Source organism: Typopeltis vanoorti, chromosome 4 (genome assembly GCF_054136105.1).
Source record: "Typopeltis vanoorti isolate ZY-2024b chromosome 4, IOZ_Tvanoo_1.0, whole genome shotgun sequence".
Lineage (NCBI taxonomy): Eukaryota > Metazoa > Arthropoda > Arachnida > Uropygi > Thelyphonidae > Typopeltis > Typopeltis vanoorti.
The window spans coordinates 42,318,637-42,345,093 of NC_143552.1; the positions used below are offsets into that span (position 1 = coordinate 42,318,637).

At 38.6% G+C, this 26,457-nt stretch overlaps 1 protein-coding gene across 2 annotated transcripts in view; it reads right to left on the minus strand.

Annotated features, from left to right (window-relative positions):
* Zip99C (Zinc transporter Zip99C) overlaps window positions 1-26,457 on the minus strand; it is a 252,260-nt gene that overhangs the window by 107,066 nt on the left and 118,737 nt on the right. The gene's annotated exons all lie outside the window — the stretch shown is intronic.

Sequence of the window (26,457 nt, forward strand, 5' to 3'; positions counted from 1 at the left end):
AAATGATGCTCCAGAAATCATTGATAGTACTATGCATTAAGTGCTCTTGGGGCACAACTTGATGAAGAATGATACCTTGAACATTGTAAGCATATGACTTTAACTTTGCTGGGTTCCTGGCAAAATTTTTTCAGACAAAGTGATGCTGAATGGTTGGATTCTCTCTTCAGTTCAGGCTCATAAGTCCTTGCCCAAGTTTCATCAATGGCTATGATATGAGTCACAAATGCATCAGAATATATATATTGATAATAGTCATCCACTTCATTTTCATATTGTTCCAGATGGAGGCCAGCAACCACATACCTGTGCCATTTTTGCATCTCAGTCAAGTGATGTGGAACCTAATGAGCTGAAATTTTGTGCATATTGAGGAGTCCCCAAACAAGCTCAACATGTTCATCTGAAATAGTGGGTCATCTTGCACAGCAATTATCATCCAGGTGATCTCTCCCTGCATGAAATGCAATGACCCATCCTGCAAGAGCCCAGTACAGTAGGGTGCTGTTGCCACAGGCTTCCCTAAGGACATGATAATAGTTATAACTATACAAAAAAATTATAATAGTCACTTACAGTTTTACCTCGTGCAACCTGGACCTTGATCCAGGATCAATGTTTTAATTTTGTGAACATATCTTAGAGCAGGGATGGCCAACCTTTTACATTCCATGTGCCAATTTTTTCACATACCGGTTCAGATGCACCATACAACTCTTGTACCCTTAAAAACTCCATGTAAAAATATGTTAATATAGACATGATATACTGATTTAATATAAAAACAAGATAAACATTACTTACCTTAATAATGCTTTTGCATCTGTTTTGATTTTGCCAAGCTTTAAATGTTTGGATGGATTAGTTATTGAGAGCAGCAGAGAATTCTTCAAATTTGACTGATTCAAATTTGAAGAATTTTGTTTTGTTTTTAATCAATTTCATGGCTAAAAATGCTTGTTCACATCTGTACATCATTACGAAATGGCAGATATAACTCTGGGCAAATTTTCTTAATTCTGGAAAATGCTCACAGGGTAATGATCACCAGAAATTAATCATGTCGGAAGCTCATCAAATTTCATGATGAGCTTCCGACATAATGAATTTGTTTTGTTTTCAAGTCAATAAGTTCCATTTATATGTTACTAGGCATCTTCATTATTTTTTGTTCACTAAGTGAAAATGGGTTTATAAATGCAAGTATGCAGTCCTCATCTTTAAAAAAATCACAAAAATGACTTTCAACTGATTCTTGCAATAATCTAATTTCTTCAATATATTCTGTAAAATTGCCATTATCTTCAGCACATTCACTCTGTTCTTTTAAGTGTAGAAACTGGTTCAAATCCTCATTTTCTAACTGAGAGGTAAATAGTTTTAACCAGCCATTTTGCCTATCATTGACAGCACTCTGTCAGTACAAACACTGATGTTTACTAAAATCTACTTGTAGATTTTCTAGGCATGATTCTGCTTTCTGAAATATGTCTGATCCTCTTGTTTTTCCATGAAGTGATTCAAGTCTACAAAAATGTTAAAATTATTATCAATTCCTCTTATGAAAATGCGTAACTGGACTACACTTATGTCAGAAGATTTGTCCAAAGCTAAAGAAAAAGTACAAGCATGGACAAGGTCTTTCAGTTGCTCAGATACATCATGAGAGAGAGTGCTTCTGTGCGTCTCATAACTATTTGCTTTGACAGAGCAGTTTCGTCTTCTTTCCTTTCGATATTTTTATCACTAAGACATCTTGCAAATATTTGGAGACAAGGCTTAACAATTTCTATATTGATTGACAATTTCTATCATACCAATAGGGCGGTTTTTGAGGGATGAAAATCTGAGTTTCCGGGAGGAAAAAAACGTTCCACCTCCGTATGAGACCAGCTAACTCACCTTTGGCCGAAAACACCTGATAAAGATTCCTCATGTCATGGATGGGAATCGAACCCAAGTCTTTCTGACCAAAGGGCTTCCTCTTTACCAACTAAGCTTGGAGGTGCTCCAAGAGAACTGATAGTGCCTCTGACTGAGTTGTTTAATCTAAGCCTCAGTTCTAGCAAGGTTCCAAGAGAGTGGAAAGAGAGCAAGATAGTTCAATTAAATAAAGGAGGGTCCAGACCAGAAGTGGCAAATTACGGTCCAATTAATATCTCAGGAGTGGTGGTTAAAGGTAGAATTCGTAAGTAGGTGGAGAGGAATGTGATACTCTATGGTGGGGGCATGACTTTGTTAAAGGTATGTCCTTCCTTAGTAATTTACTCACATTTTATAATTAAGTGACAATTGAATTAGATACGGGAAATGGCTACACCATGGTACTGCTGGAATTTGCAAAATCATTTGATAAAATACTACATGGAACGTCATCACATAAACTGTAATAGGAATGGATGTAAAGCTAGTGGCATGGATGGGGATAGCTGACAGACAGACAGACAGACACTAGAGGGTACTATACGGTAGGGTGGAATCTAGGAGAATGAGGGGTGACTAGCAGAATGCCTCTAAACTCCGTACTAGGGCCACTTCTGTTTAAATTTGTATACTAGTGATATAGGGAATGATTGAGTGAAGTATTCAATTGTTTGCTGGGGAAGGACGTAGTTAATAAAGGTGATATAAACAGCCAGCAGGATGGTTTAAATAAATTGACATTGTGGGCAAGGATAATGGTTGCCAGTTTAATGTGGCAAAATGTAAGGTCATGCACACTGGGATGAAAAGATTACATACATAAACATTACATGTGGCTAGGGATTTGAGAATGATGGTAGAAAGGGAGTTGAAGTTCAGAGCACATATTGCAAAAGTTGATAAATTAACTCAAAGGATTACTTAGATGTTGAAGAATACACTAACAAGTAAAGATAGGGAAGTAATTATCCCTCTTTATAAGGCTATGGCGCAGCTGCATCTCAAGTACTGTTGCATACCTTGTTGGGACTATATTGAAAGTAAGATGTAATTTATTCTTTGTTCATCTATTGTCATTAGCTAAAAACTTAAGGTATAGACAATGGAGTGGATCAAAGTAGTAGCCAAAAGTTCTCACGCCGTACTATATGAAAATTAATAGAAATTTCCTTATTAAACGTTCCAGATAAGATTTATGTAAGCAACTTGAGGCTAAGACAAAAGTGTGGAAGGGAAACTTGGACAAGAACAAGCTGGGCTCCAGCCAGACAGAGGCTGTCGAGTATCTAATTCATATTTCACCTTGCAATAAACAGTTGAGAAATTGTGGTAACTTAAATATAGAAAAGTTTTTCAAAATGCTACACAATGATGTAGAGGAGACTGACTTGTAAAAGTTAAAAGATTATTGTATAAGGGATTGATTAAGCCACATATGGACTACTGTGCACAGATTTAGTCATCTGGTTTTCAAAAGGCAATCGACAAAGGTAGTTTCTGGTCTCTGGAATGTTGAGTATGAAGACAGATTGAGGGAATGCAATTATGATAAAGATATTAAGTTGCTAAGGATTTTTTTATCAAATCAACTTTAGAGAAGTTTTTCATATAATGGTAAGAGATGGCAGGAGAACAAGAGGTCATCCCCAGAATCTGTATAAGGAGTGTGTGAGCAAAGAACTGAGAAGCAGGTTTTTTTGCATGGAGAATGATGAGTGATTGGAATACATTGCCTGAGAGTGTGGTGACTACAAAGAATGTGAATATATTTAGGACATGGTGTGATGAGGTGTGTGTGTCTGTGACAAAAGAACCTCCCATGATAAGTCTTTGACTTCACAGAGGTCTGAGGATAATATATGGGGTACAAAGTATATTATGCAGAGCAATAAACAGTCTATATTTAAATTGAAGTCAGCAGTTAGAATTGAAAGAAATACAGAAAGATGGCTTGATGTGAAATCATGTGCAAGACAAGGATGCACAATATCTCCACTCTTGTATCATCTATATCGATTGCATTATGAAAGAAAGTGGTATTAAACCTGATATAGGAATCAGAGATATTAAACTCAGCTTTTGCTTTATGCAGATGATGTACTCTTAAACTCTAGTGCAAGTCTCCAGGATTCTCAAAATAATTGCATAACAACTATAACAAACTTGGCATGAAAATCAGCAGTAAAAAGACCAAAACTATGAAAATAGGCAATAACAAAATTTCAACTCCATTCTCAATGAAGAATCTGTAGCTGAAATAAATATGCCTAAATAGCTGAAATATTTTATTTCAGCTATTTAGGCATAGTTTTTACTGCTGATAGCAAATTAAATATGAAATTAGACAACCGAATAAGCAAAGCTGGGGGGGGGGGGGGGGAGTCAGATGAATAAATTTATACTGAATGAGAAATGAGACAGAACACTAAACTAGCAGTATACAAGACAGTGTTCCAAACCAGTTTTAAGTTATGGATCTGAACATTGAAATAAATCACTTAAGGACTAGAGACCACAAATTATGAAAGTTTCTAAGAAAAATTAGCAGAGTGAGCAAAACATTGTTAGTATACAAGCATGTATGAGCAGAACTAAATGGGAGAAGAAAGTTTAGTAAAATATGGTTTGATGTCAGGATGGCAAGAAAAAGACTCATAATACCAAGAGTGAATTGATTCAGTTGGAATTGCTCTAGAAGACAAAAATATTATTGGATTTGAGTGCTGACAGGTAAGAGACTAATTTGGAGAAGACTATTGACAGGAAGTTAATATATTACATGATTAAGTTTACATTATTATTATCATTGTATTCTGTACACCACTTGAATATACATATCAGGATATTAATAATGACTGTTTTAATACATGCTTTACTAATTCTTTTGTATTGGGCAGTTGTGTTTTTTCTGAGTTTTAAATATGCTTATTCTTTATTTTATTTATTTATTTGACTACTACTCATGCATGATCAACTCCACTGTCAGTACCATTATTTTCAGCTAATGACAATAGAAAAACAAAGGCCATCCTACTTTCAACATAATGCCAAGGTATGTTTACACTGCTAACTATAAATATAATATGGCAATTTTCTACTTTTTACTTTGGATTTATATTAGCACACATATTATATAGTTCTATGCCTTAATCATCACGCCACAAGATTGAAGCCAAATGAAGTTAACTAGCAGGGTGCTCTTATATATATATATATATATATATAAACTTCCTATTAAATTTTCAGTACATAATGATGAGGATGGCTTGGTATCACTCATGGAAATTTTAAGAGTGTCAAAAGTAAGGGTATGCAGACTACATTTTTTACTTGAGAGTGGTAAATGAATGGAAAATGTATTGCATAAGTCCTGGATGCCCTGAGAGTGCATGAATTAGCACATAAGGAAAGGTATGATAAGAATTCTGTAATTAATGGTTAGTATGGGTCTCCCAGTCAGCCTGGTTAGCATATCTCCTCTCTAGCTAAAGGTTGCAGGTTCAAATCCCGCTATGGGCATGGATGTTTGTGACTGTCCTACTAACTTTGTGTGGAAAGGGCATCTGCAACTCTAATCTTTAAAGGTACCTGTGGCATGACTATAAATAATGTATACCACGGGTGAGATGGTTAAATAAGGTAGGTGTGAGATGGATGAATAAAGAGATTAAGCATGCAATACAGAAAAAAAAGGCATTGTGGAGACAGCATAAGAGAAGTGGAAGTAACCAATTTCATGAGGTCTACAAAGACCAGGCAAGGAGGGTGACTTGGTTGGTGAGAGTAGCTAAAGAGAGGTATGAACAGCAGTTAGCTAATGAAGCCAAAAAGAATCCTAGGGAGTTCTTTCGATATGTAGCCAGCAAAAGAAAGAATGATTATGGAAGGATGACATTGATTGGAGGAAATGGTATAAAGACAGCTGTTGCAGAATGTGTTGTGGAGATACTTAATGAGCAATTCATAAAGATCTTTCAATCTTGTGAATGTGACTTCATGGAGAGATTAAGAGCAGTTGATGATGGGGAGGAGAGACTGACTGTAAGTGAGCAAGACATGTTTGGGGAGTTGAGTAAACTAGATGTAAATAAGGCTGTGGGACTTGATAATATATCACCACGTATTCTGAAGGAGTGTGCCAGAGAGTTGACACCTGCCTTGACATATTTTTTTAATACGAGTCTTGCACTTGGTCAAGTTCCTAAAGAGTGGAAGGACGGCAAGATTGTGCCACTTCATAAAGGAGGTGATCGAACTCAAGCATCAAACTATAGGCCTATCTGTGTGTCAGGTGTTGTGGTTAAGTTGTTGGAGAAGCTTGTGAGAACTAGGATCCAGAGTTGGGTTGACAACAATGGTATAATCTTTGATGGACAGCATGGATTTGCTAAAGGGAGGTCATGTTTTAGTAATCTACTTACTTATTACAATAAAGTGACTGCTTCCTTGGACAGAGGAGAAGGTTACACAGTAATATACTTGGATTTCGCAAAGGCTTTTGATAGAGTACCTCATGATAAGTTGACAGTCAAACTAGAGCAGATGGGGTTGGATATTAGATTAGTGCATTGGATTGGAGACTGGCTATCTGATAGGTATCAACAAGTTGTGTATGGGGGTGCAATATCCAGGAAAAGGAAAGTCACTAGTGGAGTGCCTCAGGGGTCTGTTTTAGGGCCATTACTATTTAACTTATATATTAATGATATTGGTGAAGATTTGGATGGAGATATTCAGTTGTTTGCAGATGATGCAAAGTTGGGACGAACCATAAAGAGTAGTGAAGATGTTGTGGCCTTGCAAGAAGACTTGAATAAATTGAGTGATTGGGCAAGCAAATGGGGATGTGAGTTCAATGTTGCAAAATGTAAAGTTTTAAAATTTGGAAAACAAAGATGGGATGCAGAATTTATGCTTGGTGAGAATATATTGTTGGAAGTAGAGGAAATAAGAGATCTGGGGGTGATAGTGGATAAGGATCTAAAATTTAGGGGACACATCGCCAAAATTGTGAAGACAACACAAAGACTTCTGGGAATGATGCGGAGGACACTGACATGTAGAAGTAGGGAGATACTTGTTCCACTGTATAAGGCTTTGATTAGGCCACACTTGGACTATTGTGCCCAGATTTGGTCACCGGGTTTTCAGAAGGATGAAGAGATGTTGGAAAGGGTCCAAAGGCGACTGACTAAGGTAGTTTCTGACCTCTGGAATGTTGAGTATGAGGAAAGATTGAAAAGATGTAATTTGCAGAGTCTCGTGGAGAGAAGGAAGAGGGGAGATATGATAGAGACCTACAAGTTGGTAAGGGGTTGTTATAGGATCAATGGTGGAGAAGTTCTACAGAGAATAGTGGGAGATCAGGGGAGAACCAGAGGTCATCCCTGGAAACTGTATGAGGAGGGTGTGAGTAAGGGAGTGAGAGGCAGGTTTTTTTCGTGCAGAGTTGTGAGTGATTGGAATGCCTTGCCTGAGAGCGTGGTGTCTGCAAGTAGTTTGAATGTGTTTAAGACACGGTATGATGAGATGTGTGTGTAAGATAAAAGGACCTCCTAGATGAGTCTTTGACTCCATGAGGTCTTGTTTAATAATAATAACAAATTACACAATAACCACAGTAATAACTTTAATGAAATGAAAGTACAGATATTTCATACTGAAAATAACAGCACATCATCAGTGCATAGAAACAAGCAAATCAAAGAAACGGGAGTACAAGGTACATACAACTATTGGTGGTTTACCAATTAAAAATTATTGCTGCATGCTAGAAATTAATATTAATAAATCATATTATTAAAAACTATTGTTGTGTCGGAAAAAGAGCTGACTCACTATTCGTAAGCCATCTTGTTTCTGACCCAACACACAGTGATGATCAGACCTAAGGATAAGGACATGCTTATGCCTCCAGAGAAAGGGCTAAGAGAGTATTGTATATATGTTCACTCAAAAGTATATCAAACCGACTGAGATTGTTAATATTAAATAAACTTAGGAAATCTGTATTTAGAATTGATAATGTCTGTCTAAAATAAGCAAAAGGAAATTGTGTCTCAGGACTGAAATTGTTATTATTAAATGTATTTAAGAGATATATGTATTAGAACCGTGTCAAAACAGTTCGGAGTTGCAGTGACCAATCGGCCGTGGCTAAGAGTATGATGTAGTCACCGAGAGAGGGCGCTCACATTTTGTAATATAAGGCGCGGTGCGAGAGAAAAACGCTCTCTCATTTTCTGTTCCTGTGTTCCCGTCCAATCCTGGATAGCTACGGAAGCTTGTTGCTGGGCACCAGCAACAATCTCCTGGTTGCTGTTGTTAAATTACAAGAATCCATGTTAAAATACAAGACGGAATGTGTCTGACATACTTTGTATAAAGATTGTATATAATTGTGCTTAGAAAATGAGCACTGAGTAACCCTGTATGGAATAATCAAGTCTGAACATAATAATATAACAGAGATATAGGATTGTTTCATTTAAACATAAGAATTGAAATTTTGAATATCTTAACCTAAAGAGGGGGGGAAGGAGTTCAGACGCTCTAGCTTTGAAATTATTACTTAAAGTGTATCTATGCAAGTGCTTATAATAAATGTGTTTCTTTATATCAAAGTTCATGAGTCTGTTGTTTCAGAGATTGAATTACCACTAATAAAACTTTCGGACCTGCATGGGTGAAGGGGGGAGCAATTTATGTAAGAAAGAAAAGGGGGGGAGCCACGACTGCACATCACGTGACCCCTTTGTTGTTTAGCATTATTTATTTGAGTATCAGAATTTAGTTGCCGGCTGGCGCAGTCGTTCTAAACAAAAATATAAATTTGTTGGCAATGAAATAACTGATATGCATGAGAGATAAATAATACATATAGAATAAAATAACATAAGAATAAAAGTAAAAAAGTGACAAGGCGGCAACGTAACAATGGCGCAGCAGTCGACAGGATGTGCTTGAGAGAAAAAAATCACAGAGCACGATAAGTTGGTCTCAATCTCAGACACAGAACTCAATTAAGATTGAAAATTTAATAGAGAGATACTGAGTTAGTAATAAAGTGTATCAATTTGAAAGGGTAAGTATGTCCTTACAAATATCAACTGAGATGAGCGACACTGAGTTTTTCAAAACCATGAACCCCAAACAAATATGTCCCAGATTCTCAGGGGAAGGGAATGATGACATAGAATCTTTCCTCAGTTATATAGAAAGATTTAAAAGGGTAGCAAATTGGAGTGAGCCGCAACTCTTAACTTTAATATGCAGTGGATTAGAGGGGAAAGCAAAGAAAGCGTTGCACTCCCATCACACATTAAACAGAGCATTAAAATTTAACGACTTTAAAGAAGCATTAATATCCAAGTTCAAAAAAAAAAGGGAAGGAGGAATTGACCGAACAATTACAAAATTTCTCAAATGCCTACAAAAAATGGGGGGAAAGGGTAACAGATTTCTTCAACAGATTAACCAAACTCACCCATGACATAAAAACCTCCCCACACGACAAAGAGCACATTGAATGGCTGACATTACAACAATTCCGAACAGGTATCTTGCCTGAATTGCAAAAGAGCATATACCAAAAGGGAATAAATAGCCTTGATGAGTGCTACGCAGCGGCTAGTGAGAGGGAAGAAATAGCAACCACTGCCCAAACCTCTGAATATAGTAAAGAATGGCACAGTGGAAAGGAAGAAGCTTTTGAGGGTCAAAACCCCAAGAATCATGAGACCATACACTACCAGATGAAGAGCACCAACATAACTGAGGCAAACCTTGAGGGGAACCTTGTCCAGGGAGACATAGAAGGAACACAATGTGAATTCCTCCTTGACACAGGGGCACACATACACATATTCACCTGTTCACATATTCACATATTCTGAAGTTGCAGGCGAACTGTGTTCGCCTGCAACTTCAGAATCCAGTCAATATCTCTTTGTGGAAAAACCAACCACCCCAAAACCGACCCATGCAGAAGGTTGCACGAAGATAAGTCACTTGAAACCCATTTGATATCCGCTAGAAAATCTGAAGAGAAGCAAATCACCTGGAAGGAGAGTTTGATGAATAGATCCATAAACAACCATAGCTCTGATCGTGATATAGAAGAGATAAGACTATTTTTTGATGTAGCATGCAAACTGCACCCCCAGGGTATTCACTGAAGGGATAAGCACCCTTACCTGTACAAATGCAGTAGAGCACACTGTACAAATTACCTCAACCTCACCCATACACATAAAACAATATCCAACCCCCCCTCAAACACGTAAACAAATTAGAGAAGTTCATGGAAGTGAGAAGGCAGGAGTGATTAAAAAGTCAGTATCCGCTTGGAACAGCCCATTCATACTGGTCGGGAAGGCAAATGGTGACCTGAGGTTTGTTCTTCAGAGAAGTGAACAAAGTCACAAAGCCCATCGATTTTCCAGTATGTACAAATAGAAGAGCTGCTGGTCAGACTGGAAGGGGCAAAGGTCCTTCTCGAAACTTGACCTGAACTCTGGGTACTACCAGATCCCTCAGGAAGGAAGACAGACAGTATTTCGCATTCACCACAAAGTGGCAAAAATACCAACTATGCCGACTTCCCCAAGGGGCCTGAAACTCGGCCCCATGAGCTTCCAGTGCCTCATGAATGATGTACTGGCGGGACTCTTAGACAAAGGCGTTTTATGTTTCCAGGATGACCTATTGATATATTCCACCACCATGAAGGAGCACACTGAAACCTTACTGAACGTGTTAGATAGATTGGACAAAGCCAAGTTGTCACTAAAATGCTCGAAGTGCGAATTCTTCCTCGACAAAGTAGAATACCTTGGACACATTATCACAGGGGACGGGATAACACCCTCATGTAACAATGTGAATGCCATATTGGATGTAAAATCTCCCCTCCACAATCAGGCAGGTTAGACGGTATATGGGGATGGTAAACTTTTACCGTAAGTTCATTCCCCAATGCTCTGAAATAATGAAGCCCATAGTAAACCTGACCAGGAAGGTGACCAAGTTTGCTTGGAAGGCAGAACAGCAGGAAGAATTCCATGCATTGAACAAGGCACTAACTACGGCCCCTGTCCTCATTCACCAAAAGCTAGGGGGAACCTTCTACCTTGCGGCCGATGCATCCAAAGACACCATCGGTGCCATACTGGAACAGAAGGAAAGGGAGTCGTTCAAACCGGTTGCATTCATTAGCAGGAAGCTGTCCCCCCCTCAGAAAAAAATTACTCAGTAATTGAGAGGGAAGCATTAGCCATTGTATACAGCCTCAGGAAGTTCCATCACCTATTGTTAGGGCAGGACATTGTCCTCAGATCTGACCACAAACCTTTGTCAGAAAATGAAAATCAGAGAATTGTGCGCTGGTCTTTGGAGATGCAGGAATTTAGAATGGAGGTCAGCTACATACCCGGAAGAGCTAACGTGGTAGCTGACTACCTGTCCCAGTCACTAATACCCCAGCCTGAGGAGAGTCCCAACCACATCAGAAGAACCACCGAACGGGTCTCGGTCATCCAAGAATCACAGAGAAGGGGAGCACCCGACCCCCAATGTCAGATCTGGGAGAAAGCTGACATCATTCAGGCACAGAAAGCTGACTCGGTATCAGGGCCGGTTTATAAGAAATTGTTAAGTGCAAACGGCAGGTATCATGGACCAAAACCAGGTGACAATATGCACATTGATAGTGACGGTCTCCTACTATCTAGGCAAGGTGTCACTGGGAGATGGAGAGAGAAAATAATAGTACCCGAAGCTATGATTCCTTGGGTATTGCACACATTCCATGATACTAATCTAGCAGGGCACCAGGGAATACATAGAACTTTGAGGAGGGTGACGGATAGATACCTCTGGAAAGGAATGAGACGTGATGTGGAGGCATATGTCTCTTCTTGTAATCTCTGTCAGAGGAAGTCCCCAATCACTGGTAAGGCCCCCCATTCAGCTGTTCCTGCTCCCCTCGTGCCCTTTCCAGGCCGTGGCCATGGATATTGTGGGGGCCACTCCCCACCACATCGAAGGGGAACAGGTACATCCTAGTCATCATACACATGTTTTCCAGGTTCCCCGAGGCCGTGGCCATGAAGGATGGATCAGACGGCCAAAACCGTAGCAAACATGCTGTTTGAGATGATCTTTTTGAGGTATGGGACGCCCAAGACCCTGCTGTCTGATCAGGGCACTAACTTCATGGCCAAGGCGATCCTACAGTTATGCCATTCATTAGGAATAAAGAAGATTTTCACCACACCATATCACCCTCAGGTGAATGGGATGTGTGAGAGGATGAACCGCACTCTGAAGCTCACCTTCGCAAAGCTAGCAGAAGAGCAGATATCTGAGTGGGATGTTCGTCTACCTCACACCCTTTTTGCCTGTAGAACGGCCCTTCACTCAGCCACTGGGTAAGCCCCGACAGTACTGCTGTATGACTTTGAACCCCCTTTTCCCAAATGACTTCAGGAGCTCCAGGGTGAAGACAGGCTTTCCTGACATAGACGAATACTTAAATAGCCTCATAAGGGATAACAAATTAGCGTATGATTCAGTAGCCAAGACCAGTGAAAGCAGCTCCCTCTGCACAAGACAGTATGCAAACAGGCTTAGGAACACTAAGGACTTGAAAGAGGGAAGTTTGGTTCTGATGGATCAGGGTTTCAAGGGAAAAGGAAAAGGGGAAAAGTTCAGCAAAAGTGCAATTGGACCATTTTAAGTGATAGAGAAAATATTTCTTGATTCTGAAGGTCACAGGACCTTCAGAATCAAGGAAACCAGCCCTCGTGGTAAGGTTATCATTGTACATTCTGATCGCCTCAAATTATACAAGACCAGGTCAGCAAGACTAGTCTGTTTTGGTGACTCCTTAGAGAATGTCTTGGGAAATGAGAGAACAAGGAGGGGCCAGAACAGACATAGACCCAAAAAAGACTCCCATCCAAACTCGTACCACAACAATCCACGATCAAAGGAAAATGGAGGCCACAGTGTAAGGGAGAAAAAATGCCTCCAAGACGAATATTTCCCTTTCTTCATAAGACATAGGGAGGCCCCAGGTGTTGCCTGTGAAAATGATATCAATGGGGAACCATGATGGACTAACCGAGCATGGTGAACGCAAAGAGACTCAAAATCCGATACACAGATACATGTTGAGGAGTAGGCAAGGAGGTCAACCCTTTCCCAGAGAAAGAAAAGGATGTTGCTAACAAAGAAATTTTTGCAACTCCGTTAAGAAAATTTTAATTAAAGGGGGGGCCTTTGTTGTGTTGGAAAAAGAGCTGACTCACTATTTGTAAGCCATCTTGTTTCCGACCCAACACACAGTGACGATCAGACCTAAGGATAAGGACATGCTTATGCCTCCAGAGAAAGGGCTAAGAGAGTATTGTATATATGTTCACTCAAAAGTATATCAAACCGACTGAGATTGTTAATATTAAATAAACTTATTAAAACACTTAAGGAATTGAACAACGTAGTTAAGGATATAAATTAAATTATACTTTAATAAATATTTTCCGATATTTCGGCAATGTCACATTGCCATCTTCTAAAGGAACTTACAAAATAAGCACGTGCACGTAGGCACTACAAACACAGTAACTGGGAATGAAGAGATGAAGCTATTGTACTCCTAAAAGTCCTGATGATGCCCTCTAGCGGGCTAAGTAGGTGTTCTTGGCCGTTGGGCTGAAGGTCTGCTGATGTACGCCTCCCAAATTTGGGGCAGTCGCATACAACCAAATTTGTTGAGGTTTGGAGAATTTCTTAGGGCTGAGGCTGATTCCATAAATAGTCTTTCGTATTTGTATTTGCTACGGTGTATTACTGTAGCTTTCTTCCACTGTATTCTGTGGCGTGTATCCAGAGCATGGTCCGCAAGACCAGAATGGCTGTACTTGTGAAACCGGATGTAGTCCTTGTGTTCAGAAATTCTGATATTCGCTGTCCTGCCTGTTTGGCCAAAGTAAGACAGATTACAACTGCAAGGGACCTGGTATACACCAGGTAGGTCTAGGGGAAGTGGTTGGTCTTTAGTGGAGCGGATAAGGGATGCCAATTTTCTGTAAGGTCATGCTTTTTTAAGATTTTGGTAATGTTTTCCGAGGTGCCTCGGATGTAGGGAATGGTGATGGATTTAGAGTAATCGTTGTTGTGGAGGGGGGGGGGGATCTGTGGTTTGTAGGTTCTAATATCTTTTGGACTTTTTTTGGGGGGGTAGCCGTTGGCTGAGAAAGTGTTGAGGATGTGATTTAGTTCAGTGTTTATGGCCAAGTCGTTTGAACAGATTAGTTTAGCCCTGTTGTATAGTGTTTTCACTACTCCATATTGTTGTGGGGGGGGGGGATTGTTGGTGAATGTATCTGCCTGTATGGGTGGGTTTTCTGTAAAATGAGGAAAACCAAGGTTCCATAAGGCTGGCGGGTGACTAGTGTGTCTAGGAAAGGGAGGCTGTTTTTTTCCTCTTTTTCCAGGGTGAATTTGATTCTGGGGTGTTGGCTGTTTAAGTGTGTTAAGAAGGAGAGAAGTGTTTCAGAGCCATGTGGCCAAATAGCGAACACATCATCAACGTAGCGAAGCCATATGGTTGGTTTTTGTGGGACAGAGGCTAAGGCTTTTTCTTCAAAGGTCTCCATAAAGAAATTGGCCAAGGGTGGGGAGAGTGGTGAACCCATGGCTGTCCCCTCTATTTGTTTGTAGAATTTTCCTTGCCAAATGAAATAGCCTGAGTTCATTGTGAACTGAAATAAGGCTGAGATATCGGGAGAAAATTTAGCTTGGATTAGCTCTAGAGTTTCCTTGAGTGCGACATTTGTGAATAAAGAGGAGACGTCAAAGCTGACCATTATGTCAGTATGTTGGAGTGTAAGGTTTTCTATGCTGGCTTTGAAATGGGCTGAGTTTTTTATGTGTGATGGTGTGTTGCCAGTATAGTGTGTGAGCTCTTTGGCCAAATGTTTAGCTAATTTGTATGTGGGGGAATCAATACCATCCACTATGGGACGTAATGGCACATTTTCTTTATGTATTTTTGGGAGTCCGTTAATACAGGGGGGGGGGGGGGGTATAGAGTTAAATGGCTTTAATCTGTTGGTAACTTCTACAGGCCAAGAAGTGACTCTCTTAAGGAGCCTGTGAAGTTTTCTAATTTGAGAGTTGGTGGGATTGTAATTGATGGGGAGGGATTTTTTGGGAGCAATCGCAAAGTTGTGGCCACGTGACAGCGCGTTGATTGCTTCAGGGTGACTGAAGAAAGGTTGATTACAGTATTGGTAGAAAGTTTTGGAAGGACGGTAGTGTTCTTTTTTAATTTTTCGAATTTTTTCATCTGTCGGCCTCGTATTTTTTTAAATTCTTTGTTGGCAGCGGTACATGAGACGTCACGTAAAATCGACCAAAGTTCGTGGTTTAAAGTGCACGAAAGCTCATCTTCGACGGCACGAATAGCTACGTTAATGTCTGCTAAGAGAAAATGCGTGGCGGTGATTTTTTCGCGTAGTAACGCGTAGCTGGCGCGGTTATATATTCGAAGAGCTTTTTTTGAAACAAAACGGTGCTTGAATTTTACACAGTTCGGGATTACTTTATTATCCCGGCAGCGTTTCAGGAAAGTTAGACGATTTAATTGTCTAGACAGCTTCAACTTCAATTTACCGTATTGGCGGGCCTTCTGTGCGATTGTATCTCCGTGGATGATGTTGATTCTCGTAGACAGGCTTATACGTTGGTTATGCATTATTAAAACACTTAAGGAATTGAACAATGTAGTTAAGGATATAAATTAAATTATACTTTAATAAATATTTTCGATATTTCGGCAATGTCACATTGCCATCTTCTAAAGGAACTTACAAAAAAAAGCACGTGCACGTAGGCACTACAAACACAATAACTGGGAATGAAGAGATGAAGCTATTGTTCTCCTAAAAGTCCTGATGGTGCCCTCTAGTGGGCTAAGTAGGTGTTCTTGACCGTTGGGCTGAAGGTCTGCTGATGTACGCCTCCCAAATTTGGGGCAGTCGCATACAACCAAATTTGTTGAGGTTTGGAGAATTTCTTAGGGCTGAGGCTGATTCCATAAATAGTCTTTCGTATTTGTATTTGCTACGGTGTATTTATTACTGTAACTTTCTTCCACCAGTAAGCTGAATGCTCTTCTCTTAGATCGGGCTACTTACCTCCCCATCAATTACAATCCCACCAACTCTCAAATTAGAAAACTTCACAGGCTCCTTAAGAGAGTCACTTCTTGGCCTGTAGAAGTTACCAACAGATTAAAGCCATTTAACTCTATACCCCCCCCCCCGTATTAACGGACTCCCAAAAATACATAAAGAAAATGTGCCATTACGTCCCATAGTGGATGGCATTGATTCCCCCACATACAAATTAGCTAAACATTTGGCCAAAGAGCTCACACACTATACTGGCAACACACCATCACACATAAAAAACTCAGCCCATTTCAAAGCCAGCATAGAAAACCTTACACTCCAACATACTGACATAATGGTCAGCTTTGACGTCTCCTCTTTATTCACAAATGTCGCACTCAAGGAAACTCTAGAGCTAATCCAAGCTAAATTTTCTCCCGATATCTCAGCCTTATTTCAGTTCACAATGAACTCAGGCTATTTCATTTGGCAAGGAAAATTCTACAAACAAATAGAGGGGACAGCCATGGGTTCACCACTCTCCCCACCCTTGGCCAATTTCTTTATGGAGACCTTTGAAGAAAAAGCCTTAGCCTCTGTCCCACAAAAACCAACCATATGGCTTCGCTACGTTGATGATGTGTTCGCTATTTGGCCACATGGCTCTGAAACACTTCTCTCCTTCTTAACACACTTAAACAACCAACACCCCAGAATCAAATTCACCCTGGAAAAAGAGGAAAAAATCAGCCTCCCTTTCCTAGACACACTAGTCACCCACCAGCCTAATGGAACCTTGGTTTTCTAAGTTTACAAAAAACCCACCCATACAGGCAGATACATTCACCAACAATCCCCCCCCCCTCACTACAATATGGAGTAGTGAAAACACTATACAACAGGGCTAAACTAATCTGTTCAAACGACTTGGCCCTAAACACTGAACTAAATCACATCCTCAACACTTTCTCAGCCAATGGCTACCCCCCCAAAAAAAGTCCAAAAGATATTAGAACCTACAAACCACAGATCCCCTCCTCCCCCTCCACAACAAGGATTACTCTAAATCCATCATCATTCCCTACATCCGAGGCACCTCAGAAAAGATTACCAAAATCTTAAAAAAGCATGACCTGACCTCCTGTTACAAACATTACAGAAAATTGGCATCCCTTATCCGCTCCACTAAAGACCAACCACTTCCCCTAGACCTACCTGGTGTATACCAGGTCCCTTGCAGTTGTAATCTGTCTTACTTTGGCCAAACAGGCAGGACAGCGAATATCAGAATTTCTGAACACAAGGACTACATCCGGTTTCACAAGTACAGCCATTCTGGTCTTGCGGACCATGCTCTGGATACACGCCACAGAATACAGTGGAAGAAAGCTACAGTAATACACCGTAGCAAATACAAATACGAAAGACTATTTATGGAATCAGCCTCAGCCCTAAGAAATTCTCCAAACCTCAACAAATTTGGTTGTATGCGACTGCCCCAAATTTGGGAGGCGTACATCAGCAGACCTTCAGCCCAACGGCCAAGAACACCTACTTAGCCCGCTAGAGGGCATCATCAGGACTTTTAGGAGTACAATAGCTTCATCTCTTCATTCCCAGTTACTGTGTTTGTAGTGCCTACGTGCACGTGCTTATTTTGTAAGTTCCTTTAGAAGATGGCAATGTGACATTGCCGAAATATCGGAAAATATTTATTAAAGTATAATTTAATTTATATCCTTAACTACGTTGTTCAATTCCTTAAGTGTTTTAATAATGCATAACCAACGTATAAGCCTGTCTACGAGAATAAATAAACTTAGGAAATCTGTATTTAGAATTGATAATGTCTGTCTAAAATAAACAAAGGGAAATTGTGTCTCAGGACTGAAATTGTTATTATTAAATGTGTTTAAGAGATATATATATTAGAACCATGTCAAAACAGTTCGGAGTTGCAGTGACCAATCGGCCGTAGCTAAGAGTATGATGTAATCACTGAGAGAGAGAGGGCGCTCGCATTTTGTAATATAAGGCATGGCATGAGAGAAAAATGCTCTCTCGTTTTCTGTTCCTGTGTTTCTGTCCAATCCTGGATAGCTACGGAAGCTTGTCACCAGTGCCCAGCAACAATCTCCCAGTTGCTGTTGTACCGAGTTGAATAAAGCCACCAAAGGAATGAAGTCAGAATTCCAGTAAATAGCCGTTGGTAAGCTATGCCAACATGAAGTCCGCGAAGGGCAACCTTCAAAGATTGTGGAAGTAAGTCGCTGATGCCACAGAAACACGTGGTGAGAAAATACGGAAGTCTTGCACATCAGAAGTGAAAGCGTGGAGGGAAGTCACGGAACATGAAAAGAACAAAATGGTAAAGTACAATTTTCATACTCATTATAGATTTGTAATCGTAAAAGGAATAGAAGCCAAGGATTTAAGGAGCTCCACACATTAACTTACCCATAGTGCCTAAAAGACTACTTTTGGACTGATCTGTCTGTGTCAATTAAGCTGGTGCCACTCTAAGCTTGTGCTGAGAAAGGACCCTAACCTTTGTTTGTCAGGAAGAAGCTATATGATATAATGTTAGATAATAGCCTGAATTTTAATTAAGTTGTAGGGGGGGGGGGGATAGAGCTTAAGCACGAATTAGAATATTTTTCCATGTTAAAATACAAGATAGAATGCGTCTGACATATTTTATATAAAGATTGTATATAATTGTGCTTAGAAAATGAGCACTGAGTAACCCTGTATGGAATAATCGAGTCTGAACATAATAATATAACAGAGATATAGGATTGTTTCATTTAAACATAAGAATTGAAATTTTGGATATCTTAACCTAAAGAGGGGGGGGGGGTTCAGACTCTCTAGCATTGAAATTATTACTTAAAGTGTATCTATGCAAGTGCTTATAATAAACGTGTTTCTTTATATCAAAGTTCATGAGTCTGTTGTCTCTGAGATTGAATTACCACTTATAAAACTTTCAGACCTGCATGAGTGAAGGGGGAAGCAATTTACGTAAGAAAGAAAAGGAGGGAGCTACGACTGCACAGAATTTAGTTGCCAGCCGGCATAGTCTTTCTAAACAAAAATATAAATTTGTCAGCAATGAAATAACTGATATGCATGAGAGATAAATAATACATATAGAATAAAATAACATAAGAATAAAAGTAAAAAAGTGACGAGGCTGCGACATAACACTCTTTTCGGTTACATAAAGCGAGACTCTCTCAAACTTTTGGGAGAGAGAAAAACGTTCCAATTCAGATTTGGCTGATATAAAATGGCTTTGCAACTTCCTTTGAAAAGTCATTCATATTTAAAACTGCTTCTATGGAGAAGACAAACTTCATCCCACCGGATACTGTGTTTAGTGTCAATACTATGTTGTGCCAGACCACACATTTCAGGTTTCATGTATTCAATATAATACTGATGTTCATTAAATCTTTTTTTTCCACAGAATGGCCTGTCTGCCCAAAGTATGTCAGATCATATTCACAAGCTATCTGGTAAATGCCAGTTAATGATATAAGTGACAGTTTGTCTTCTGTATATGCCAACAGATGAGAAATTTGTTGATAGGAAAATATGTGGGAATAAGGTCTTCTTGAAAATTCTACAATCAGTTCAGAGATACCAGAAATATAAGGGATTGGAACCCTGCGGTTTTGTGAAGAATCCTGAGGTGTTGGAACATAGGAGTCAATTATCTGCTGGATTTGATTAGGGTTGTAATCATTCAATTCCATTAAAGTTTTGATAGTAAGAAGTTCTTGTGTAAGCTTGAGGGAGAGGAGCACACATTATGTGCTCTATTAATTAAAGACTTGATAACACCAATTTTTTGAGAGGTGTGATGAGTAGACTTTGATGATTGTATCTACCAGTAAAGGTAGATTTTCGATAAACACTGGTTGATAAATTATCGGAGGCTGTGTGTGTGTAAGAAGGATATCTAAGAATGGTAAACTACCTAGCCTTTTCTTTTTCCATGGTGAATTGAATGCATGGATGAAGGCCATTGATCCATTGTAGAAAAGTGATAAGTTCATTTTCAGAATGAGACCAAACAGCAAAAACATCATCAGCATAATGATATCAATGAGAGGTATGGGGATGAAATGGATGAGAACAAGGTATCTTCCAGATGGTTAAAAAAATAATTTGCCAAAGATGGAGACAAAGGGCTACCCATGGCAGTGCCTTCAATTTGTCTATACGTCTTGTTTTTCTTGCTGAAATATCCTGATTCTATAATTGAAAAATCCTCACAATATCAGGAGGATAATTATCATATAGTAAATCAGGATTTCTCAAACTTTTCCTATAGAACAATTCACAAATCCTGAAATTTTAATGGAACACCTTGGTTAGAGTCAAGTATCATCAGTCCTATATTCAATGTAAAGCAAAGTGCACACTATACAGCAGGCTGTATCGCATTGCAAAAATACGACAGCACACACTACAAGCATGCCGAGCTGCAACGCATCGCACTGACCTTGCTTGTGACCGCACGTTTCCTAGAATAGATACCTTCATACTTCACTTGCACTCGGAGGTGTCGACAACCATGGGTGGCTGAGTCAAGGCCAGCACGTGCTGGCCTTAATAGCACAATCCACACGCAAGGTGAGGAGCTCCTGATTTTCAAGCATGTTGAACTTGTCGCAGCATTTAAAACCATTCCAGGCTCATATTAATTTTGAAAATTTTTTGCAGAACACTTATTCACTTTCCGCGGAACACCAGTGTTCTGCAGAACATAGTTTGGGAAACGCTGTAGTAAATTAACAGTATCAGTTAATGGATTGTTGGAATGTCTATTTTAGCAAGGTCAGTGCGATGCGTTGCAGCACGGCATGCCTGTAGATCTTGAAAGAAAGATTTGAGCTACTCTGGATGTCGAATTACTGGATATTGTTCTACATGTTTCTAAACAATCTTTAGCCTATTCTTATGAAAACATTACTACAGACTAATGCAAAAATATGAATCACTATACTGTAAGCTAAAAATTACTTCTCATAACACTCCTATTAATAAATGGGTTGTGAATATTTCGATGCCCGTTGTCTGATGCTGAAACTAGTGTATTGGCTAAAGGACATCATACCAAACTTTGCTTTGGTACCTAAATGCATCCCGTATCTTGATTTTTTTGCATAATGCTTGTGACTTTCAAGCAAAGATGCTAATAAACTAAGCTTTAAAGCTGCTGCTTTACTCTTTAAAAGTAAATCACCTCCATGTAATTTATCTAGTGCTGAAACCAGTGCACTATTTTCATTAAGATAAAAGATGATACATCTATTTCGAAAGCAGATAAAGGAAAAGCTGTAGTGGTAATGGATAAGGCAAACTATGAGAGGAAAATAGACTACCTTTTACAGGATATCTCCACCTATCAAGAAATTAGTTATAACCCTACAAAAACACAAATTAGCTGCTTGATGAAGTTGTTAGTTGGGATCAAAACACTTTGGGACAAGTTGCGCACTCATTTTGGAAGAATTCCTCGTTTATATGGCCTCCGAAAAATTCATAAAGAAGGTTATCCAGTAAGGCCCATCGTGAATTGTACTGGCTCTCTCACATATAGAATTGCTAAATTTCTGTCATGTTTATTAATTGCCCATACTTGACAATCCAGATCATTCATCAAGAATTCCACACATTTTCTTGATCAAGAATATTCAAATATAAGAGTCGGATTTGTTAGTCAGCATTGACATTGTTTCCCTGTTTACCAACATTTGTTATTTGACACAATTAACTTTAATTTACATATAGTAAATTAAAGTTAATTTACTATATGATGATTATCCTCCTGATACTGTGAAGATTTTTGAATTTGTTATAGAATCAGGATATTTCAGCTAGAAAAACAAGATGTATAGACAAATTGAAGGCACTGCCATGGGTAGCCCTCTGTCTCCAACTTTGGCAAATTATTTTTTTAACCATCTGGAAGATACCTTGTTCTCATCCATTTCATCCCCATACCTCTCATCGGTATCATTATGTTGATGATGATTTTGCTGTTTGGTCTCATTCTGAAAATGAACTTATCACTTTTCTACAATGGATCAATAGACTTCATCCAAGCATTCAATTCACCATGGAAAAAGGAAAGGCTGGTAGTTTACCATTCTTGGATATCCTTCTTATGTGCACAGCCTCTGGTAATTTATCTACCAGTGTTTATCGAAAATCTACCTTTACTGGCAGATACAATCATCAAAGTCTACTCATCACACCTCTCAAAAAATTGGTGTTATCAAGTCTTTAATTAATAGAGCACATAATGTGTGCTCCTCTCCCTCAAGCTTACAACAAGAACTTCTTACTATCAAAACTTTAATGGAATTGAATGATTACAACCCTAATCAAATCCAGCAGTTAATTGACTCCTATGTTCCAACACCTCAGGATTCTTCACAAAACTGCAGGGTTCCAATCCCTTATATTTCTGGTATCTCTGTACCGATTGGTAGAATTTTCAAGAAGTATCATCTCAATCCCACATGTTTTCCTATCAACAAAATTTCTCATGTGTTGGCATCTACAAAAGACAAACTGTCACCTCTATCATTAGCTGGTATTTACCAGATATCTTGTGAATGTGATCTGACATACTTTGTGCAGACAGGCCATTCTGTGGAAAAAAAAGAATTAATGAACATCAGTATTATATTGAATACATGAAACCTCAAATATTCGGTCTGGCACAACATAATATTGACACTAAACACAGCATCTGATGGGATGAAGTTTGTCTTCTCCATGGAAGCAGTTTTAAATATGAACACCTTTTCAAAGAAAGTTGTGAAGCCATTTTATATCAGCCAAATCTGAATTGGAATGATTTTCTCTCTCTTTCAAAAGTTTGGAAGATTCTCATTTTATTATAATATGATTTATTAATAATAAATCATATTATTAAAAGCAGTTTTTTAATAATATGATTTATTAATATTAATTTCTAGCATGCAGCAATAATTTTTAATTGGTAAACCCCTGATTGTTGTATGTACCTTGTACTCCTGTTTCTTTGATTTACTTGTTTCTATGCACTGATGATGTACTGTTATTTTCAGTATGAAATATCTGTACTTTTACTTCATTAAAGTTAATTACTGTGGTTATTGTGTAATTTGTTGTTTATGTGCAACTCTACCATTTCTTCTAGCAGAAGACTTCCCTCCCAAAACCCTATGAGGTATATGAGTGACTATATGTCATTACTTGATGTCACATGTGAATAACTAACTAATGGGTCTCCCATAATGAATCTTCTAAATCCAAGGAGATATTCGTACAATAATAAATTGCAGGCACTTTAAAGACCAACTTCACGATCATGCCTATTTAACATCTTTCATGCAGGCATAGAGGATGCCATGATACTCCCCCCCACCACCACCACTACCATTATATTTTGAACTGTTTTTCCTCCATTATGTGACTGTAGAGCCTTGTTTTTTATTTATTTATTTTGTGAGTATTGAGTTAATATGAAAAGCTAACATGAGTGCAGGAGCCTTATGGATTTTGCAGATGTTATTATTCAAAATCTTCACATTTTACTCACAGCCTTCATATTTTAGCTACAGCCAAAATATGAAGGCTGTGAGGTACCCTTCAATAGAAAAGCATTATAAAGATTCTTTCAATCCTGTGTAAAGGATTCAAACCCAGGTCTTTCCAAGCAAAGGATTTTAATAATCATTATCATTGATAATGACTGAGCTGAATAAATTATATTAAAGACAGGATGGACAAATAAGAAGAGAAAGAAGATGTTAAATTTGCAACAGATCAAACAATGGTGGCAGAAAGGGAATACAGAAGAGAGAGAGAGAGAGAGAGAGAGAGGTTGGATAAGAAGGAGGGGGGGGGGGGGAATAAAGCTAAAACATTTTCACTGCTCAGTTGTTTGCATAAAGAAGAAGAAAAAAGGTTTTTAATTTATTATGATTTTCTGACATGTACCCTCATAGGGTGTTCAGGCTACTGTGACAGCATTACCTGGTAGAATTTTGAATAAGAAGTGCCTTAGAAGCATGAAATGTTAGATACTGTCGTATCTAACATTTCATGCTTCTAAGGCACTTCTGACTAATTCAATCCACTTCAAGGTTGGTCTTCCTCTGGGTCTCTCTTCTGTAATCAACTCCTTTGCTAACACTTCCTCACCCATTCTATTTAAGTGACCATATCACTAGCCCTGCTCACACATTCTTGAATGCAAACAGTGTCGAGTTCCTTCCTAACAATTTTAATTTTTAATATGAGTCTGCCAGTGATGTCATCTGTTCAGACCCCTTAATCTTTCTCAGAACTCTCATATCTGTACTCTAGTCTCTGATGAAGTGCTTTTTATCTAACTCAGCTCTCAGATCCTTAACATAAAATTGGCTTGAACACTGTTATACTGTTAGTTTAAGGTTTTGGTTAATTTCTCTCTTATTCCATGTAAATTTATTCCATTAATTTCCTACCAACCAGCTTTGCTTATTCTGTTGCCTATTTCCAAATTAAATTTGCCATCTTTACTAAAAACTGTGCCTCACTTTTTGAAATATTTTGCTTGTTCTATAGGTTTTCCATTGAGAATGCAGCTGAATTTTTCTTTATTCCTGTCTATTTTCAAAGTTTTGGTCTTTTTATTGTTAATTTTCATACCAAATTTGTTACAGCTGTTATGCAATTTAGTTAGAGAATCCTGGAGACTTGCATTAGAAGTGTTTAGGAGAACATCATCAGCATAAAGCAAAGAGCTAAGTGTGATATATCTCCATATCAAATATCATGTTTAATGCAACTCTTTCATAATACAATCCATACAGATGAATAAGAATGGAGATAATGTGCATCCTTGTCTTATTCCTGATTTTACATCAAACCATTTTCCTGTATTTCTTTCAATTCTAACCCTGCCTTACAACTTAAATATAGACTATTGTGTTGTGTTCTGTATAATGTTCCCCATATAACTGTAGTGTTTTGAAAAGTTTTTCTCTGGCCATCTTGTCATAAAACTTTTTTTAGATATGCAAAACTTAAGTATAGATAGTTGTCATATTCCCACAATTTCTCATAATGTGAAAATGTGATCTTTACAACCTCTATCTGACATAAACCTAGCTTGTTCTTTTTCAAGCTTCTCTTCCACAATTTTTTTGAACCTCTTTTCAAGTATTCTTGCATAAATCTTACCTGGAACACTTAGTAAAGAAAAAAAAGTAATTCTCATAGTTCCTACCAGGAGATGGGAATTATGAGAGCTCTACTACTACTACTATCATCTGGAATATAATCTTCTGACCAGATCCTCTGAATTATGCAGTTCAGCCACTGCAAAACTTTTATACTTCTGCATTTAAGCATTTCTGGTCAAATATCATCTATTCCAGCTGCCTTTCCATATTCCAAGTTTTTAATGGCTTCTTCTGCCTCAAGTATTGATATGTATCCCTGATTGGAGTCTATATGAGAATTTTCGAGTAGTGGGACCATTTATGGATGTCTTCAGGAGTGAATCCATATCAATTTTTCTCTTTGATTTTGTCTAAGGAGTTAGGATTGACATGTCTTAATGTCTTTACTGACACTTTCTTTACAGTTGCCTTCTCAGCATAAGATGGTTTAACATATGCTACCTCCTGGTTGGTGATGCATTGCTCAGTTTTTTTTGGATTTCCTTTATATCCTTCCACCTCTGGCAAGCTCAGGAGTATGTTGGGTGGTCTCCCTCACAGTCAGAGCATTTCAGTGCTTGTTTGTTCCTACCCTTTATTTTCATGATCTTTACTACCACATTGGGTACATATGGCAGAGCCACAACAGGCAGTTTGAAATGTCCATATTTCTAACATTTAAAACAGCACAAATGGTTCAGAACATAGTGCCTTCCTGGAGAGTAGAGATAACCTGCTTTTATGGATGTTGATTGTTTTGATTTTTTGAAGGTAAGAATGGTATGCTCTTGTTGAGAATCAACTGTCACTCCTTGGTCCTTGAGTTCTGAGCATATCTCTTCACTTGGAACATCAAGGAGGTCCCACTTTGATATGATATCTCTGGAGGAGTTTAAAGTTTTGTGAGGGGAGGGGTAACTAATTGGTATTCTCCTAATAGATGTTGCAGAAAAATTTTCTGATTGTATTACGGTTTCTGCTTATCTCTTGAAACTTAGTCTTTGCCAAGTTTGGAGATCCTGCCATCCCTTCTGAATGAAGAAGAGTAAGATTTTTCCAACTGAGCATTCCCCTGAATTTAAGATGAATAACAGCAGTGTATTTGTTGCAGCTTCTGATTATTTATTTTTTTGTTTGTT